We start from the raw sequence: 20,349 nt of genomic DNA, 5'->3' as shown, positions 1-20,349 counted from the left end.
GGAGTTTGGGCTGTTGATATAAGGAAAACATCATTGCCTCCCTCTCAGCATGGACTAGTAAACCAGATGTGCATGCAGTAATCTTGGTGAAGAGAGAGGAGGTTATTTTGTACTCACAGTCTCTAAGAAAAGCAATTAGTTAATGTGAAAACTGTTTTTTTCTGTGTCTACAGAAAAATAAGATGGTTACCTCTGAGCATTAAATTTGTGTTAGCCTGTATTATGTGAAGTTACATTGCCAAAATATATGGTCTCAGAAACAAAAAGGACAAATTCTATACATAGGAATTTGTGAAATAATAAAACCTAGATAGTTATTATACAGTGGACACATAACTTCACAAAAGTTCATGTAATGAACCTTTTATGCATGCCGTTGTTGATCATTTTTGATTAATAAAATCATGAAGCTGTTGATACTGTTGTATTTTGAATTGATGATTTGAGATTAATAAGTTTAATGATGTAGCTTCAGATTTTTTTTCCAAAATGTTAATTCACTACTCTTATATGCAATAAAGAGAGAATATCTAAACCATCTTTAGTTATACTTATCATAAAAAGAATTTTTGACATCACAAGAGAGCCTCTTCTTCTACCCCTTTTTCCTGCTTCAGATCCTGCTTTTTCCTCCTAAGGCTCTACAGTTTAGGTCACAAGTAGATTCTTAGTAAAGTTGTGCTACTGGTAGATCTTGGTATAGCAATTAAGTATAAACAGGTAGGTTAGTCAATGTCTATTACTGTGTATATGCATATATGCATATGTAAATATGTTTGTATATACATTCATGCACTTCTAGTATTTTGCTAAGCTAAGATGCTGTTTCTGTTAAAGTTTTACATCCAGACTTGACAATTATAATAAAATTCACCATTTCTTCTTTTTCACTGGAGTACAGTTAATGATATTTCACTCTGCTGAAACTATTAAGGCACATAAAATTTACTGACAAAAAACCCAAAATTGGGAAAATGCCTCCACATTATGTCTATTAAAAAATGGCTTGAATTAAATCCTTCACGGGGTTGTGAATTACACTGGCTCTGTTTTTAAGAACATTTCTTTCAAGTAAGTTCCAAGTAACCTTATTTATAGTGGTTGAGTTAACTGCAAAAACAAAATTAGATTTCAGTATAAAAATAGATACTGTGGGAACAACAAACAATAATTGTGCTGCCACCCTAATCACTGTGGACAGGAAAAAAATGCTTTGAGAAAAACATGTTGCATGGTAGCATAATACATATTTAATTTTCCTCATTTGATGTGAAGAAAATTAGATAAATTGATATAATCTGTAAATCCAAAATTAAACCACATGTGTGAAATAAATTCAGACAATTTATCAGTTGGACTAAGTGTACTTTTCTCTAAGAAAGGTATGAATAAACTCAGCACATAACCTTTTTTATATATAGAAAATATTATGTTGAAACTATACTCTATGGAGTTTGTCTCACAACTAAATAATACATGACCTATTTGTAATTTTTCGCATATCATGAGTTCCTGTTGTTTAAGTCTATCAAATCAAATGTGAGATTATGGATTTTTCCTATCTTTTCCAGAGTCCAGTGCAGAGTAACTTTCTTGTCAAACTAACCAGTGGACACCCTGGCAACATTTAGGATGTGAAAATAAGGGCAAGTATATTCAGCAGCAGAGGAATTGCAGGGAGAGCAAACTATCTGCAGTTTCAGTGAGGAGCTGTTCAAACCAAGCTTTGTAACTACAGGTTTTCATGATATGGGGCAAGACTGTTAGTGTAAGTAAATACACATAGAGTTACATGAGTTTGCAGAAGTTTAGTACCTTTCTTAACTCGCATGAATTTGTGTTTCAAAATCCTACCTCTTTCACCCAGAACTAATGCAGGTAGAAAATTAAGCACATTTTAAGCTTAAGTTCTATCCCAGGGCTTTTTCTGGTGCCTGTAACAGAGATGTAGACTGTTGAATTTCTTTTTTCTAGATGAAACTCATGCCTGTGCCTCATTTTTTGGCCACCTACAGTGGAGAGCAGCGTGCTTCTTGGCCCACTGATATGATGAAATTTCATTGGTGAAGGGTATGTGCTTTCTCTCCATAGCCTGGCAGACAACTATTGGGGTAGGAGAAATGTGAAGAGAACAGGGCAGGAAAAAGAGATATTTTGTGTTGATAATGCCTTTCTCATTTACCTGACCTAGGAATGCTTGTCCTAGGTCCTTGATCCTAAAGAGGATATTTGTTTAGTGGCAGTTCCTCTAGTCTTACACCACTGATATCATGCAGTCAAGCTTCTCTGAAGTATTACTTTTGAAGATAAACATTACAGAATTATAAAACCTGTGAACAGTGATGTTGAGTACCATTCATGTGTTGCCAGCCTGAAGCATTGCTAAGCCTACACAGACTTATGCACTGCAGGCACACTGGGACCTGCATCTGTTCAGCATGCCCTGCGTGTGTGCTCTGCAAGCTCCCTCTTTGAAGGGTTTCCAAGAAAACAGGAACAGACTTACTTCTTAGTTTGGACATTGAAATTGTACGTAATAACCTATTCCCACAGAGATGCTTCTAAGACAGTTCCTAGAAATAAACCTGGCTTCCTCCACATCTCTCATAAGAGTTTTATGTAGAGCCTTTATCCATGTATCTTTTCCTCATGTTCTTTGAGCAGAATTATTCTGTTTTCACTGCAAGCTTTTTCTTTCCAAAATACTGCTATCAGCAAGTCAATCCCAGTCACTCTCAAAAGGATCATTATTTATTCATTAATTATGAATTATTCATCATTCATTACTTATTACTTAACCTTCAAAAGCAAGCAGAGGGTCACACAACAACAGGACTTTGTGCATGTGACTTATTTACAAAAACTGGTAATTAAGACTAGAAATTCCCTCCTATGTTTGTTAGTTCCATATCCAACAAGGAGAAAAGATCTTTCCTGCTTTCAGATTCCTTATATTATCCTGGTCAAGCTGACAGCTTTTGTGATCACTGCCCTGGAAGCCTTGAACTGTTCACTATGCTTCTGACTCCGCTGCTTTCCCAAAGCCCTAAAAGGTCCAGTATTCCCTCATCTGTCTGTCCTCTGCCATGGCAGTTGTGTTGTGGGCTGGACAGGACCAAGGAGTTGTTCTGTGGCTGCTGTGGCATTTATTATTTGATTGGGTGCCCCTAAGTAGCTTCATTTCTTTTCTTTATCTGAAAACCTGTACCATTTAATTTCATAGCAATTTGCTGTGGTTACAAACATACAGAAGTTGCCACCAAATTTTCATAACTATTTTCATAACTCTGCAGTGTTTCCTTTTTCAGCTTGACTTTGCACTCTGACTGAATAGAAAAAGGTAAATTTGAAGATGATCATAAAGGTATTGTTAATAAAGAATAAAGAAACAAAGAAAGAAATACTCACGCTATCTACATAGGAAGAATATCTTCTACCAAAATAGGTGAATGGCAATGAGAGAAGACTCAGCTTCAGCTATAATTTACTGAGATTGTTAAATAGCTGCATGCTAGTCATATTAGAAGAATCTTCTTTAAAAAAGCTAAAAGAAAAGAAAATTATGCAGGGAGAACTGAAAGGGAAGGTCTGTGAAAAGATGGGAAGCCTCAGGGAGATTGCTGCAAGGAGCTGGGCTTCTCTTTGTCACTTTCAGAAAGCCAAACTTTCCTCAACTGTGAGAGAAGTTATTAGTCATGTACATCTATGTAATTCTTGTTTGGTTTTGTACCCGCTACAGATATTTTCATTCAGAACATTCTGAAATCATTAAATTTCACCAAGTGATTCTTGTGTTGATCTAAAATGCTTTAAATTAAAGAGTAAGTGACTTTCTGAATGATGAATAAGACATCAAGTGATAGAGGATCAGTTGTTTATTTTAATAGATTTCCTAGTAGATACAGTCACTATACTCCATAAGAATGTGTGCATTTTGCTTGTTTCCAGACATTTATATGATCTTCAAGCCACTAACTCTAATAGTGCTCATTAGTAGAATGAAGACCCTTTTAGTATTTTCTCTTTTTGATAGCACAGATACACTAAATAGATTATGAGTGAGTTTTCTTTTGATTAAGGTAGAGAAAATTCAGTTCTTGAGAAAAAAAAAAAAAAACAACTCTCTATTCTGCAGCTACTCCTAATTTTCTATTTCTTTTACAACATTTCCACCAGAATTGCATGTATTTGTTTATTATAAATTTTCCCAATTTTATCTACAGAGATAAAATTAACTCCTCCTTATGCATGTGTATGTACATATCCCTTGTTAATATGCTTTATTTATCTTATAACCCTTTTATGAAAGCATTCTTTTAGGAACATCTCTTAGTCTGCACGAACCAACATGTCTTTATATTCGCTGTTTCTAGGTTGGGTACCTGCCCAGTAAATAAAGAACACCTTTAAAATATTTTTTTCACGCAGACCCTGAAAACAGAGCCTTCCAGACCAAATGCTCCACCAGAGGAGTTCCACAGACTTCTGTGGAACTTTCTGTGGGATCAAAGATTTCTTTTCATGGAGATGATCACAGGAACAGGCTTTGTCCTAGCTGTGTAACTCATCTGGTGACACTGAATGGAAGAAAAACCTCAACCCACACTGTTGCCATTTTTTAATTTGGCACTGTCAGCTGTAATTGCTGTTGGTTAAAGAGATTTTATGTGAAGTCTGATTTTCACTGCCTCCTCCCTCTGTGCTTAGGGCAGAGAAAGTATATCAGTAAATATTGAAGAGCAAAGCTGTATTATGACTGACAGTTATCCTAATTCTTTGAGATACACTGGTATCAGTAATGTCTGTTCAAGAATGAAGTGCCTAATTTCACTTTGTTTTGATTGCAGAGCTGATTTGTTTCAATCAAAGAGTGACAGTATAATTTTTAAGGCAGGTGTCATATGCGCTTTATTTTTTAGTTCTGTGGTCCAAAATTGCAAATAACTGACTTTCAGTGGCATGGTCATATCTAAATATAATTATATAAGAGTAATACAAGAACAAATCAGTGCATCAGATGCATCCAGCACAACCTATTTCCAAACGCTTCTTGACCTGCTGAGGAATCTTTCACCAGCTCCAGGGCAACCCTGTGAGAAAGTCCAAAGCATTCAGCCAGCTGCTGTTGCAGGCTACCATGGGTCATGCTCACCTACATTTTGCCTTTTCTGCTTGAGCTATCCCTTTCTTAGTGCCCCCTTTTCCCCTGGCATCCCTTGTCAGCATCTTGTTTGTTCTTTCCCATTGCAAACCTAACATTTACTGTGATTACATTGTTCACAATGCTCATTTTTTGTATCACTTTCTCCTCTGGTACCTATATTGTTTACCTAGTCTATAAATTCTTCAGGATAGCTATGGTCTTTTGCTGTGTATTTCTGCATACTACAGAATCCTGCGAGGCTCATCTTTTGCATGGGTTTTAGGCACTACTGTAGTAAAAATGATTGATAATACTAAAAACAACTGTAATGTACTTGGTTTATAACTGTACCATAAAGGAAAATTACTTCTTCACCCAGCTGCTGATTATACTTTGTATTTTGTCTACTGTAGCTGTAGATATATGTCTCCCTCTACAAAATAGTTTAATATCTTATTTTTTTCTGACCTGAAATTTAACACTGATCTATATCTTAGTTATTTTAAGTCAAGAGAATTCAACTAGTTTGACCTCACTGAAGTTCATTAGATTTCCCCCAAATCAAGTAGAATAGCTTGTCTGATTATAAGAACGTTATTTAATTGTTAGTATTTCTACAGTGTGTGGTAGTATGACCTTGGCTGGATGTCGGGAGCCCACCAGGCTGCCCTATCAGTCCCCCTTGTCAGCTGGACAGGGGAGAGAAAATGAGATGGAAGACAACTCGTAGGTTGAGACAAGGCAGTTTACTAAAGCAAAAGTGAAAGATTGCACAAACACAAGCAGAGAAAAAAATTATTCTCTATTTCCCATCATAAAGCAATGTTTTTCCACTTCCTGAGAAGTAGGGGTTCAGCACATGTAGTGGTTGTTTCATAAGGCAAACATTGTAAATAACGAATGCCCCCCATGGAATATTCCTTTGGTCCGTTTGGGTCAGCTGTCCTTTTTGTGTCCCCTCACAGGATCTTGCCCACCCCCAACCTACTGATGGGAGGTGGAATGTTGGAGAGACAGGGCTGATGCTGTCACAGTCCTGGTCAGTATTTGCGAAATCACTGGTTTGTTATCAACACCTTTCTAGCTACCAGTGCAAAGCACAGCACTGTGAGCGCTGCTTTGGGGAAAATTAATTCCATCTCAGCCAGACCCAATATCATTCCTACCTCTTATTCCATACAATTTGTGTAATAGTTGGATCTCACATAATTTTTATATATATACATATATAAATATATATATATGTTCTAACTATTCCATTGTATTTATTTCTCATTCTTGAAATCCCTTCTTACTGTCACTTACGACTTAAATTACATCCTTAAACCATCTTTATACCCCACATAGAGATTTATACATTTCATTAACTACTCTCCCCTGTCTTTTCACAGGTAGATATTATTTTCCCATTTAATGAGCTTTCTCCACCCCTACAGATTTTCAAACACAGGTCATGACTCGGGCTTCATTCCATCAAGATGGGTGCTTAGGTCAGGAAAAGCAGCAGGTCTGATCATTGGGCACCAACACCAGCCCAACCTGGGCCATTGTCACACACTCCTTGCTCCTTGCTAAATTCACTCTTTGTTGGTTCCTGTCATTCCTGCTACTTTACATCCTATAACATAGAATTTATGTCACAGATTATTTTTCTCCCAAGGTTAAGTCTCCATGAGACACACACTGTGTCTCCCCATCCTTCCACGTTACTCACCAAGTACACTCAGGTCCTTGAGCGAAGACAGTCCCACAAGTGGGTTTACCTTTTCTCCCATGGGAGGAGAAATCCACGTTGCCTTCTGTGGTAACTTCTCTATCTGTAGTACAGGGACCTAATTTCCTCCCACAGTATGTAGGGGGTTTCTTTGGGCACTCAGTTAGCAGATCCTCTGGTGTTAACCAGCCAAGTGGTTTCTGTTAAATTTGCATCCCAATGCTTCCATGTCCCATTGCCTAATGCTCTTAACATAGTCTTTAGCAGTCCATTATACCTCTCAATCTTTTCAGAGGCTCATAGCTGACAGAGGATGTGATATATCCACTCAATGTCACAGTTTCTTTGGCCAAGAATTTATGAGGTTATTTTGAAAATTAATCCCGTTGTCTGATTCAATACTTTCTGGAGTACCATGTTGTCATAAAATGTGCCTTTCAAGGCCTAAGATGGTGTTTCAAGCAGTGGCCTGGTTTACTGGGTATGTTTGCAGCCAACCAGTAGTTGCCTCCACCATGATGAGTATCTAACACTTGCTTTGGCCTGTTTGTGGCAGTCATCTAATACAGTCAACTTACCAGTTCTCGTAGTATTGGAAACCCAACCACTGTCCTCTCTTCCAGGGAGATTTTACTCAACTGACTCACTTGATTGCAGCACGTTTCATATTCATGAATGACCTGTTTGATTGCCTACATGGTCAGGTCCACCCCTCTATTATGAGCCCATCTGCATGTTGAATCTCTTCCTAGATGTCCTGATGTTTCATGGGCCCATCAGGCTGTAAAGAACTCACCCTTCCACTCCCAGTCTAAGTCTACCTGAGCTATTTCAATTTTGGCAGCCTTATCCACATGTAAACTGTTTCAGTGTTCTTCAGTGGCATGACTTTTGGGCATGCGAGCATAGACATGATGCACCTTCATGTTTGCTACCCATGCAGTGATGTCCTGCCACAGTGGAGTAGCCCAAATGGGTTTAACCCTGCATAACCAATTGGCCTTCTTCCATTGCTGTAGCCATCCCCACAGGTCATTAGCCACCATCCAGGAGTCAGTATAGACATAAAGTAAGACCATTTTTCCCATTTAGCAATCTTTAGGTCTAGTTGAATGGCTCTCAGTTCTGCAAATTGACTTGACTCCCTCCTTCAATGGTCTCAACGATTTGTCAAGGAGCTTTTTTGCACAAAACAAAATAAAAATACTCAAAAGAAAAGAAGATAAACTGTCCCACTGCTTTAGAATTTATTTTAGAGAAACAGTGAAAAACTACTCACTGTGCCCACACCAGATGCACAATCTATATACACTGGGTTTTTTGGAAGTTGTCGTGGTGGAGGAAAGACATTTAAGGGAGACATTAGACTTAAGGGACACATTTTGAGGAACCTAAGCAGGGGTGGTTATATGATTTCTTTGATGCTGCCCCAAGTGTTTGAGGGTTTCATCTATCAGGGTACTAAATTGTCTCCAAAATCTTAAGAATTGTAATGTTAGCTAGAAAAAAATGTTTCATGTTCCCTTGCAAAGCACTGAAGGGCTGTGGGCTCACACAGGGCCCATTGTGATATAGCACATCTTTGTGCTCTAAGTTATGGTGAAATTAGGTCTGGCATAAAACCAACACAAAAACTAAGGGAGCTGATATGGCTCCCTTGATACCGCAGCAGCTGTATGTACTGCTTATTGAGAACAAAGAAGCAGAATTTATGCACTACTACCATTATTAGGATGGTGTGCATGTTACCCACACCTATCTACTACTCAAAAATTCTATGGAATGTCATGAGTCTCAGTAACCTGTCTTTTATATGCTCTCTTAACAGTCCTAGTCATATCTCTTCCCAATGTGAGTGCTCCTCTTGCATCAAGGTAATCTCATACATTCATTTCTTGTATTTTTGATCTTTTGTTGTTAAAATAACATGGTCCTGGTTTCCTGCAGTAAGCCATTACAGAACTCATTTCTTATATTACTTTGTTGGGTTTTTTTTAAGAAGAGTAGGGAAAATACTCATTTCCTTTAAGCTGAATTATGCTGCTATGTTGTTGTAATCAAAATACTGAAATTAATATTTACCAAAAATCCCATATTTATTCAACTGTTTAGGGAAACAAATTAAATGATGCACCATACCTCACAAGTGGTTTTTAGTATTAAAGACCATGAAAGCTTGAAAATAAAATTCTGCCACAAATATAAAGCTGTATATGTTGTGTGTATTACATATGCGAGCCTACTCAGAGTTCTAGTACAAAGGGTTGCTTATGGTGTTGTTGGGTCCAGATGAAATAATGACTTCACTACCTGATTTTAATGTAAAAAGAAAATCCCGTGGTCTATAGCAGAATTGTAATTTTTACAGATGCTTGAGAATTCCTGTAGTTCTCCTGTTGATGTTCAGCTGATCAACCAGATTGGTTGTGAAGCCCTTATGCTGACTGAAAATATATATCTGTCATAGTGTTACCTTGCATCTGTCCAGGTATAGTGACAGTCAGGGCTTCTGAAAAAGGACCTGCTTATGATGCTTTTGAGAGCCCCCAGCTGGCTACACGCAGAACAGCTTAAGAGAACTCTTGTTTTCAGCAGCAGCAGTAACATGTTTATGAGAAGCGTTCTAAACTTCTGCAAGTTAGAATAAAGGCATTTCAGCAAAATGAAAATGCATATTCTATTCAAAGCCTTAACTTGGCTTCACACCTTCTGAAGGGTGAGTGATTTACCTTTTATTTATGGAAGAGGAATGCAAGATCACACTCCGACTGCAATATTATAATGAAATATCAGCATGCTAGAATAAATCGCTGTGACCAATGTGTCAGAACCCTCACTGTTTAGCTTGGATTAGACTTAGAAACTATTCTCCTTGGAAGATATCAGATAGTGTTTCAGTATGCCATGCTATCTGAAATGACATCTTAATTAGCATTTACTTTCTAATGTGTTTTCTGAAAGACCTTTAAGACTAAATTTTGTCTCACACAGTCGTTCTGTGTGATTAAAAGGTCATTAGAATCTGCCTGTACACCTCCTTCTGCTGTTATTCTCTCAGGCCTGGAAAAGGTTAAGAGGCATTTGTTGGCTCAGTGAGGCAGATGACTCATAACTTCTGGATATAAGAGGGGGAAGTGGCTGCCTGAAAAGATAGAATCTAGGGTGTGGGCTAAGAAGTCCCAAAGTTGTCATCTTAGCAACAGGCTCAATAAAATAAAACAGCATCAACAGAAGGTTTGAGCTGAAGTTATTTTACTTTTGTTGTTAATAAAGACAAATCCCTGAAAGGCACTGGAATAGGATTTTTTTTTTTAAATTGTGGACTTCATGGAGAGCAAGTGTCTAAGGTATCTATTCCCCGAAGACTAATGCAAAAGGTTTATGCCAGATGAGCAGAGCAAGATCAGAATACTGACTACACCAGTAAACTTGCAAAACCCAGTTTATACCCTTCTCTTAATTGTTGTGGGGTTTTTTTGCAAAAATGCTGTTGAAATTTCTATGTTCCATGATATTATCTGATGCCTGTGTCCTACCTTGGCCTCACTGAAGCAGGTACATAGCATGCAACATGCCTAAAAACAGATATATACCTTTACTTTTTTTTTCTATGTGGGATACAAAAGAAATGCATTCAAAGTGAACATAAGAGAAAAATAAGAGAAAAGTAAACTGAAATAGTTTAGCTGCATTTTCCCTCTGTCATTCTGATTTCCCTTGTGGAAAAACGTCTTGGTGTATATCATAAAAATAATCTCTTATATGATTATCTCCATGCCACTGATAAATTCAATTTACCCTTCTTTAAAGCATCTATCTACTGAGCAGTCTTTTCTTTGTTTCTGAGCGCAGATTATCTCTTCTGTCTGCAATCCACATCAAGTTGAATTTTTCTCCCATTCCATCATAACACTTTTGATGAGATTCTTACTCTCATTATCCTTAGAAGACCAAGCCTAACTGTGTGCCTGCTTTTATGAAGTTTGTATGTTCCTGCAGTCGCATCTCCTGAAGAGATACTGTTTTCTCTTATGTTTAACTGATTATATTTTCCTGACCACAGCTGAAATTCATGACAGTGTTTAGCAACTGCTTTCTTTGCTATACATGGATTTCTTTTTTACTAACATACTTGGACTGTGTCCTTTGTAGTAAAAGGAATTGCTTCTAATCTCTTGTATTTTTTAGTTTACAGCTTCAAATGGTTGTTTGAAATTAAGGCACATATAAACCTTCTACATCAATCATCATTTGTAACATTAGCATTATGGCCTAAGATTGAAAGGTTAAGTAGAATGCAAGAATATGTAAGGGGAGGACAAAGCTGTTCCTGAGCCTGTGTTGTGCAATGTGGAGAACAGAGGCAACAGGACATTGGTTTACAAGCTGTTCACTTTGCAGCAGTTCAAAGTCAAATCAATATGGTTACAGGATCTAGGGGATTTTTATCAATTTAAATATTTGTATGCAGATAACAGCAGTGGATGCATAGCCAGAGCTTATTGTATTACACTAGTACATATTTGCTACTACATTGATGGATCATTGAAATGGGAATATATTCTAAGGAACTCAGAACTCAGAATATATTCTAAGAGAGAGAGAACAAATGTTGCTTTGCATTCACCTGGGATTTATCAGGAAGTCTTGTACTCTAATTTGAGATGAAGCTCTAATTCAGTCTGCCATCATTCTAGTTATCTTTCTTCTCTCTGCTTTTACAGCCACTGTAAACTGTTTATTTCTCCAGGCATTCTAGCCCATATCCTTCTGTTACCATGTAAAGTCAATATTCATGTATATGTGATTTTAGAAATGAAGTTTCTGCAACCTTTTCCTTTTTTTAATTCAATGAGATTTTATGTTAAACTTTTAATTTTATGTAGCTCCCGATTTCTTATGAGTTTATATTTACAACTTTGATCTGCCAGGTTAACCCAAGAGTGTCATTCCTTCAGTCATTTTTTTCAAAATTGATTTCTTTTTCTTCTTCACGAAATATCTCAAATTGCCCTCAGTTGAGTAGTTCTAATTAAGAAATACGAACTACATTTCATATAACCATCTCTTTGGCAAAAAAGATGGAAATTTGCACCTAAGCAATCAGTTCATTGCATAATTCTTGCTTAATGTTCCCCTTATGAGTGTTGTAAAAGAGACAGTGGCAAACAGGTGCAGTTGCTAAAGAGTATGGCTCATACAAGTGATCTCTGTCAAGCACAGAATTCTTTTTCTAACATTTTCTGAGTGCTTCAGAGTCCTAGAGTCAAAATCAGAAGGAGCTTACTGGTTTTATAAAGCCTAAACTTAGAAAACCAAGTTACTCAGCCCCTTCTAGGCCACTTTTCATTATGTATGTCTCAATTAGCTGAACATAAGCCATCTTTGATTTACATTAGAGTGCGAATGGAATCTGTGAGGCTGTCTGCATAACACAGTACTGACATTCAGCACCATAAATCTTTTCTTTTACCACACTGAAGTCATCCCCAGGCCTCACTCAGGTACGTTCTCCCACAAAGTGTATCAGCAGCACAGTCTGCTCAGCAGCTCAGCCTTGCTTGTGCACATTCCAAATATCACATTATGGCATCCTCACAAATAATCTGACTACAACAGTCTGGCTGATGCGCATTTAGGAGGGAAGGCTGGATGGATGTCTTGCTAAGTTGTGAGTGGTAAAATGTCAGGCAGCATTCATCTGAGATTAATAATATGCTATGTCAACATTTTTTTCCTATATATCCTAGACGTAGATAGCGCTTGTAAGAGTTAGTGATCTCAACAAGCTCAAGAACTGACCTATGGGAAAGGAATCTCATGAGGTTTAACAAGACAAGTCTTAACTGGTGCCAGGTGCTGCACCCGGATCAGGGCAACCCCCCAGTATCAGTCCAGGATGTAGGATGAACAGATTGAGAGCAGCCCTGCCGAGAAGTTCTCAGGGATACTGCTGGGTGAGAGGCTAGACATGACCCAACTATATGTGCTTGTAGCCCAGAAAGACAATTGTGTCCTGGGCTGCATCAAAAGCAGTGTGACCAGCAGGTTAGGGAGGTGATCCTGCCCCCCTGCTCTACTCTCATGAGACGCCATGTGGAGTACTGCATCTGTCTCTGGGGGCCCCAGCACAGGAAGGACATCAATCTGTTGCAGTGGGCCCAGAGGAGGGCCACCAAGTTGATTAGAGGGATGGAGCATCCATCATGTGAGGAAAGTCTGAGAGAACTGAGATTGTTCAGCATGGAAAAGAGAAGACTGCAGGGTGACCTAATTGCAACCTTCCTGTACCTGAGGGTGCCTACAAGAAAGATGGACAAGGACTTTTTACAAGAGCATGTAGTGACAGAACAGAGGGAAATGGCTTTGAACTTAATGACAGTATGTTGAGATTAGATATAAGAAAGAAATTATTTACTGTGAGGGTGATGAGATACTGCAACACGTTCCTCAGAGAAGTTGTGGACGCCCCTTCCTTGGAAGTGTTCAAGGACAAGTTATATGGGGTTTTGAGCAATCTGGTCTAGTGAAAGGTGTCCCTGCCCATGGCAGGGAGATTGGAACTAATTGATCTTTAAGGTCCCTTCCAACCCAAGCCATTCTGTGATTCTGTGATTTAGATAACTGTAGTTGTCCTGCTGGTTTGCATTTGGGACAGTAACAGTTGAGTGTATCTATACTATATATACTGTACTATACTATACTGTACTACCTATACTGTATCTATAAAGTTGCTTCTCAACTCCAGGACCATTGGTAGTAATAAATGAAATTTTTCCATTATTGGAATATTTTATGTGACATTACAAACACAGACAGAGAGAAATAATAATCTGTGTCCTACGTTGTTGACTGTCCATTAAGTAGTAGCACAGGAACTTTTAACATCTGAGAGAAGAAACAGTGTATTAATTCTTCTCTCCTCCTATAATGCTATCTCCTTCACAGTTCAGTGCTGGCCACCACATATGTCATCATTTAACTTCATTAGCCTGAAGAAAATTGTCTTATGTTTCCTGTTGTCTTCTGCTTTATACCTGTTTTATCACAGGCACCTCTGATTGGAAGGTCACATCTTTCCTTAGTTACAGCATCTAACATATACTGACAGGTAGATAATGTTAATCCTCTTGGTCTCTCACATCCAAGTGTTCAGTCGCTTTTAACAAGTGACTCACTCTGGCAAATGCTCTCAATGCAGTTTTGAGGTGATTCATAGAGACTTTCCATGATCCTTTTAAAATTCAGTTCACCTATGTCCAAAAAGAAGAGCTCAGAACATAGGAGATAACCATGACCTTGGCAAGCTGAACCTTGTACAGCCTTTGCACATATTTAAAGGGGAAAAAAGTAACCCTTTGGAGCACCACAGATACTGGATCCTACAAATATGTGGACTTAGGCGCAACAAGAGGGGCAGAGAAGTATAACTTCTGGACCTCTTATTTAACACTTTGCTATTTCCTGAATATTTCTGCTCAGTATTACACAATGTGGCAGGAGGACACTTTGGAAAAACTGTGTGAATTTCCAATTACTGAGAATATTCAAACTTTGATGGGAGTCAAAGTGTTATTTCCAAGCGGGCACAAAAGAAGGTTCTAATATCTGCTAGTCTTCAAGAAAAGAGGTGCATTCTGTGTATGTATCTATGACAATACTGTCTAGAGTGAAACCTGCATTTGGTGTCTTTACTATGCCCTATTCCATCAGGAGAGACACCAAATATGAATGTGTATTTCGAAGAACTTAATAGTATTAGGTAGAACTGTCAACCCTTATTCATGATTCACACTATTAGTTGCAACAGAACTAGTGGTCCGTATATTAAAAGCTATGGTGGAAAAGCTGTTTGTGTTCTTTCTCTACCTGATTTCTGTCACTGTGGTTCAACATTGGGAAAATACCCACGGAGCAGCAGTGACTTGAACATGGGCACTGAGCTGGATTCTTGGAGATCTTAGGAAAAAGCTTGGCAAACAGAAGTAGGGCACTGTTTATGTCCGTTAGTGTCAAGGCTGCATCATACTTCATTTCAGACAGATTTTTGTTTGTTTCCTAGTACAGCCTATTTTGACTTGTTTGTTATAATAAAGGTGAACAAAATAAAGCAATTATTATATAAATGTTATAAATAATATTATTTATGTAACAAGACATCAGGGAAGGAAACTTGCTGACTAAAAGACTTGCTGAGTGACTTTACAGTCAGCCTTTAAGGAAGGAAAAGTAACAGTCTGAACTTGCCATACCATCGTGGGAAATCTGAGCCTTAAAGTTACTGTGGACAGTCAGTCACTGAAGAAGTAGTGGAAAAGTGCATGACTTCTGTCATCCAGCCTACAAATAATGTTTGGAGTCTCTGTATCTCATCAGTATCAGCTACACTTCATCTCAGCTACCTGGCCATTGCTATCAAAGTGCTACTAGTGCTGAAAAACGGTTTTAGAAATACACAGTAGAAATAACTCCACTCCTACCGGACATGTGCTTGAATAGGTTTTCCTAATCAATTGTCTTTATAACATTTCCTCAGTCGATAGGGACGGAACTCTTCTGAGACTTCTAATGAGATTGGCTAAAGATGCAATGAAAATGACACCCAGAGGGATTGCAAGGCATAGCCATTGCAGTTGCACAAGTGTTTTTTCCTCATTTTAAGCAACACAAGGATCACTGTTCCTTCTCCAAATCAATTTAGAATAACTGAATTCTGCACAATTCTGATCAATTCAAATCAGTTCTGAACAACCATACGGGTTCAGACTTGCATCTCATGGTTTTCCCTGCTTACATCTGAGCACTGTGGAAAAGTGTGGAAAATGTTCCTACCAGTTTTGGCAACAGCAGTATCAAAAAAAACAATGCCTCACTCTTCCACATTTGTAGTTGCCACAGGTTGTCTTGCTTCATCACAAAGACTTGGAATACTCTTGATGTTTTATATCCCTCATTCATGTGAATCAGGACACACTGCCTTGTTTACAGTCACGGAAGGAATGTGCTTGATATTGCTGTTAGGACTGTAATGCAACTCCTTATAGAGCTGTTAAAGTCCAGCCTTTTGTAATGGTTCATTTTCCACTTTTGTGATGTTAGTAGTGTTGTCTGTGTGAGTGCCTGTTTTGATAACCATCACAGTAATGGAGCTCAAAACTTCTTTAACAGTTTTTCAGTTCAATTCTATATAGGATCTTATGCTGATGGGCAGGCAGCACATGATTCATGCTGAGGAGAGTACGTCTGATGACAGTGTGCCCATTTGTGTTCGTATTTAACCACTGTTTTCCTTTTGAGCATGCAAAAACCATATAAAATGTAAATCAGTCTTCTGTCAGTAAATCAGAGCAATTAGAAGTTCGGAGACTGAAAGAAATGGGAGCTAAACAGGGGAAGCAGCGCTGCTGGCTTTTGGCATAGCTCAATTGAGGTGTTCTGCCGTTCAGTCACACAATGCAAAGGCCATGTAGAGCAGCAGTTTGGGGGAAATCCAGCCTAAGGATCACAATTGGTGCCACTTTCTTCACATTTCCTTCATCTCCTATGATGAGGCTTGTATTTTGTCCTAATATTCCATACACTAGCAACTAACATTTGCTTCTCTCCTCTGCTCATGGGATGCTTTCCCAAGATGAAATTTACTTAATTTTTAAAGAACCTGTCTTTTGGAACCATAGTGAGAATGAAATAAAAATTAATTGCACTGATTTGCATCAGACCAGGGAAGGAGGGCTGAACCTGATGCTATGACTCCAGCAGGGTGTAGGGATTGTTAGTAAAGTTTTACTTTAATTCTCAGAAAAGTCTAGCTCTCCATTCAGTAAGTATGACTGGAAATCTGCCCTAGAGGATCAAAATCACTGTGTAATTTCATAAAGATATTATGCTTGAAAAAAATGCAGTTGTTAAGACCACATTTATGTAGTGAAATACAATTAGGTAAGTATTAGGTAAGAAAGAAAATCATATTTAAAAAATCACCCTCAGGATCTCTGCTCAGTGTGTTGTAGATACAGAGACTGATCTGAGCCCTCTACAGTCCATGCAGAGGACTTTCATTTCAAAGGATTTTTGGACTGAAACTGTGAGTGGCAGAGGACTGGAACAGTACACTCTACAGACAGGGTGAAAACGTTCTGGTCAGGAATCATTTTTGGATACTTTAACCTTATTGCTTACACTCCATTTGAAAAGGGGCGGTGCATCTTACTAGATGGCTTACACATAAGTCTTTCCATGAAAAAAGTTCCTTCCACCTTTGCATTGTGTGTTCAGTAAAGCAATCACTTCCTCTCCCAGATACTTGGAGAACTTTCTTGCACTACTTCACAAATGAAAACACCTTTCTTTTATTTTTTTTAAACCATTTTAATGTGTTTGTCTGGTTAGAAGCATGTAAAGTAGCATATGAAAAAATAGAAGTGCTTGTTCTAAGATGAAAATACTTATGCTAGCGCAACAGTTGTTTTATGTAAATACTAAAGTAAGGTATTTCTGAAACAGGAATTTTACAAGTGATTCTGTGTTTTTATACCTATTTATATGTGTTGAAAAGGCTGAAATCCCGACTCGTTATATTTGGACTGGGCAGTGCAGTGTATCACTGAATGGCTTTGCCCTGACATGGCAGTGGAGTGTATCTATCACTATCTCTTAAAAACAAGGTTGGAATATGATTCATTAAAAGCAAAAAAATTATAAATCATCAAGTGAGAACTACTAACTGTCAGTTGCAGCTATTGTGTTCAGCTTCCTAAGAAGATAGGTCTTTGTGCTCTGGCAAGTTGGCCATTACATGGACTTCCCAAACACAGGAACTCCAGCCAAGGTGGGGATGGTACTGCTTCAGGGAACCAGGTAAGAGAGCCATACCCTACAAATTAGCCATGTAGAGGTATACTGAGCAAAGAGCAAGTGCTAAAAGCTTTATTGCATTTTTGAATAAAACACAAGGAAGGAGCAGTGTTTTGCTTTGTTACCCCATGAGCAGCCAAAGTATTGTGGAGCCACAGTACTTACATACCTTTTGGGCCTTTTCCTGGTCCAAAGTAGTTTTACATCTGTTCTGCATGTCTCACATATCAGCAGCTAGAACAAGAAAGGCTAAACTGCACCTCACTTTCCCTTGCCAGGGCTCTTTGTTGGTAAGGTCATTCTGAAAGAAGCCTTGGGTAGCTCAGTAGGAAGTTCGGTGAACTGAATGTGTGCATGAACTGCTATAAACATTAGCCATGTGGAATAAATAAGTATATTTATTTATTTCATTATTTTTCACTATGTATTTATCTGTACTAAGTATAGACAGATCCTTGTCATGGATATTTCTCAACCTAAAGAGTGTTCACTGAAAGTAGGTAATAGTAGGAGCTATACTGTGTGTTGTGGTAGGTGTGTGAAATATAATATGCTAGAAATCTGCCTTTCTGGGGCAAAAAGTTAATATGGATGAGAGAAAAGAAAAATTGCTGAACCTTGATTCAGGAGATAATGACCTGTCTAAAGTTTTAGTTCCTACCTACATGTTCCAGAGGAGACACAACATCACTCAGGATACCTAAAATGATCCAGTACATAATCTTTGATTGGGTTAAGATGACATAAGTTACAAATCCAAGGATTCAGGCAATAGTTTGAAGAAAAATTCTCTCTTCTGTGCTCTAAGTAGTGTTCTGAATATATAGCTAACTAATGTTTACCTGGTTTAGCTTCTTAATTGTATTGTTTTGTTTTTTTCATGTGGTATTTGCATGCTTTACTTTCAAAATATTTGTTAAAATTTAACATATACAATTTTATTTGGATTAGTGATTCAGTGTCAAAAATTAGTTCCTTTCCTTTGAACTCCATCTGTGTTTAATTTGTATTCATTCCATGAATATTCTGGCTTAGTGTGTAGTGCAGTAAAACAAGTAGGCTCAAAGCTAATCTGTTTTTAGGAGAATCCTGAAGAGCTGATAATTCTAGGAAAGCAGAGGAAAAGATTCAGGAAAATACAAGTTTAAAGAACCAAACCAGATGTAAAGGAAAGTTCCCTTAGTCTAAGGACTAGTTAATCTTCTCATAAATATGACCGGGGAAATTACCTCTAAATAAATGTGTGTTTATATACATACTGTATAAACTGTTCATCTTCAGAAGTAAAGATCCTTATGTGTTTTGACTAGTCCTGACTGGGTGGAAAACAACTGATGTGAAGCATTATGCTTCAGAGCCTTGCCTGAGAGTGGAATATTGCGTAGCTTCATCTCACAGTAGACAGGGAATACAGATGTATTTGGTCCTTTTGCAATTTTGACGTACTCTGTGATGAAGGACATGCTCATTTTTATTTGGAATGAATAAACATGTGTTAATTTTGTGACTACTTAATTCAATACAAAGTTTAGTTGGTAACCATAGTAATAGTGGCATGATTTTCATAATTTAGAAAGCAGTAGAATTCACAGGAAATAGGTTGTTCCCTGGAAATTGTGAATGTTCAGGAACAGAAAAACAAGCGTAACATTACATTAACTGTTATGTATCTTAGAGAAATGAAGGCTAATGAAATAACAGATATAATTCATTAGAAGAAAAATATATGAAACAATATTTTAAAACAATTTAAAATCATTAGTGATCAAATAATTTAATTTTATAGTTCTTTTGATACTTCACAGTAAAAAAAGTTCATTAATACCTCTTAAGGGGGAGGAGGAAATGGGGTCACCTCATTTAATCAGAAAGCCACAGATGTTTGACTGATCAGAAGGTGAAAGCCTTATCCATAACTTTAAAGAATATTCTCTTTTTTGGTAGATAAATTTCACTACAACTGTGTCTGTGAACTCCCTGAGTTTCATTATTTTATCTTTAAATATTTGCATCTTGCTTGCATATTTTTCAGAGAAGACACAACTTATACAATACAATTTTTTAACTAGCTATCTGGCCAGTTTTGCTCACTTCAGATTCTTTAGCAGCATATTAATTTAAGAGAGGAAAAATATTAGTCACATAGACTGAGAAGAATGGAAGTGATTCATTGTCTCCAAAGAATCTGCTGTAAACTATGGTAGGATTTTTATTTTTGTATTATTTCAACAGCTTCAAAATTACTTAATGGTTTGTTTTACCAGTTTACCAGTATTAACCTTTTAGTGTGTTTGAGTTTAGTAAAGGCTCTGTTACTGGTTTTTATGGGGGGGAAGGTGGGGGGGGTGGGAAGAGAATTAAAACTGTACAGTCTTAAGATATCTTAAAGATAGGTGCACAGTCCATCAAAAACAACTTACTTCAAGAAAAGGAGAATTATCCTTTCCATGAAATGCTCAGTTTGTCTTCATACAGGAAACTGTGAGGACATGGAGCTTTTTGTATTGCCAAGGAGATTTTCTAAATGTGATAACTGAGTAATGAGCAGGAATTTCAAGGGGATACTGTTCTTATTAAGTTCAAAAGGAGTTTACTTGACCTTGAGATTACTAAAATTGAACCTTGTATTATTTTTATA

At 37.6% G+C, this 20,349-nt stretch overlaps 1 protein-coding gene across 3 annotated transcripts in view; it reads left to right on the top strand.

Annotated features, from left to right (window-relative positions):
* Positions 1 to 20,349, top strand: part of CHRM3 (cholinergic receptor muscarinic 3) — a 124,858-nt gene that overhangs the window by 36,716 nt on the left and 67,793 nt on the right. Inside the window, exon 1 of one of the 3 annotated variants that reach the window (XM_018085049.2) lies at positions 8,692 to 8,731. The exons of the other annotated variants lie outside the window; for them this stretch is intronic. The gene's annotated coding sequence lies outside the window, so the exon portion shown is untranslated. Of the gene's footprint in view, positions 1 to 8,691; positions 8,732 to 20,349 lie in introns of those variants that run through there. 3 annotated transcript variants of the gene reach the window in all.

This window comes from Manacus vitellinus, unplaced genomic scaffold (genome assembly GCF_001715985.3).
Source record: "Manacus vitellinus isolate BGI_N305 unplaced genomic scaffold, ASM171598v3 scaffold_8_pilon, whole genome shotgun sequence".
In the NCBI taxonomy this organism is placed as follows: Eukaryota; Metazoa; Chordata; class Aves; order Passeriformes; family Pipridae; genus Manacus; species Manacus vitellinus.
This window is presented reverse-complemented; position numbering and strand designations above follow the sequence as displayed.